General features: G+C 54.7%; 1 non-coding gene across 1 annotated transcript; it reads right to left on the reverse strand.

Moving 5' to 3' along the window:
• Positions 1 to 144: 144 nt before the first annotated feature.
• Positions 145 to 216, reverse strand: TRNAQ-CUG. The gene has a single exon. It is a non-coding gene; the product is annotated as a tRNA-Gln (tRNA).
• Positions 217 to 918: the final 702 nt, after the last annotated feature.

Raw genomic sequence — 918 nt, forward strand, 5'->3', positions numbered from 1 at the left:
TTTGTGGGCACAGGGCAGGAGAAGGGGCACTCATGTCAGCCCCAGGGCTGGGAGCACAGGAAAGGAAGAAGGATCAGAGTGCATTAAACGATTGACCCAAGAGCAAGGCTGTTAAAGGAGTCGTTTGAGGGAGCCAAAAGGCTGAGGTCCCACTGAGATTTGAACTCAGATCGCTGGATTCAGAGTCCAGAGTGCTCACCATTACACCATGGGACCTCCTGGATGGGTGCTGTCTTTCCCCTCTGGCCACCCTCGCCAAGCCATACGCTCCTGGCTGAGCCCAGCAATCTCTCCATCTCCCTGGCCATCACCAAGTGCAGCCTTCCCCCTGGGCCGCCGGGCACTCTCAACTCACAGGGCCTTTCAAGGGAGTGACGGAGCTCTTTGCGCAAGCCCGGCATGCCCTCTCTTACAAGACCCATGTGGTGAGAACCTTGCTTTTCCCTAATTAGACCTCGTTATGAAGTTGCCAGCTTAACCTCTTGCACCTCACAGAGTACATTTGTGGCCCATCGATCAGTGCTTTGATGCTTGCAGTTGTGGTCTCTGCCGCTGCCTCCCTTCACCCTCGTCTTGGACAGCTTGTCAGTCAGTCTGTGGTAAGTTATTGCCTCTCCTCTTTCTCACCTCGTAGCTCATACTAAGCAGCCGTTCACCAGATGTCCTTACTCTTGGTTGCAGTCCTAGCTGAGCAAATGACCTTGCCGAACGAGGACACCAAGAGCGGACAGGGAATGAGGTTCAACAGAGGCAAGAGCAGACAGCAGGATCCAAAGCAGCTTGTTACGTGTTGCCTAAGCTGGACTGCCTTGCTCTGCTGGGACAGTCCTGGGTGACTTCAAACCCTGGTCCTTTCTTCCAGGCCACGCTGTCCCCTTCTGCTCCAAAGTGGCCTCTCCCTCAGTGAGAAGAAGCTTT

The sequence above is a fragment of the Phaethon lepturus genome, unplaced genomic scaffold (genome assembly GCF_000687285.1).
Source record: "Phaethon lepturus isolate BGI_N335 unplaced genomic scaffold, ASM68728v1 scaffold27041, whole genome shotgun sequence".
Taxonomy (NCBI): Eukaryota; Metazoa; Chordata; class Aves; order Phaethontiformes; family Phaethontidae; genus Phaethon; species Phaethon lepturus.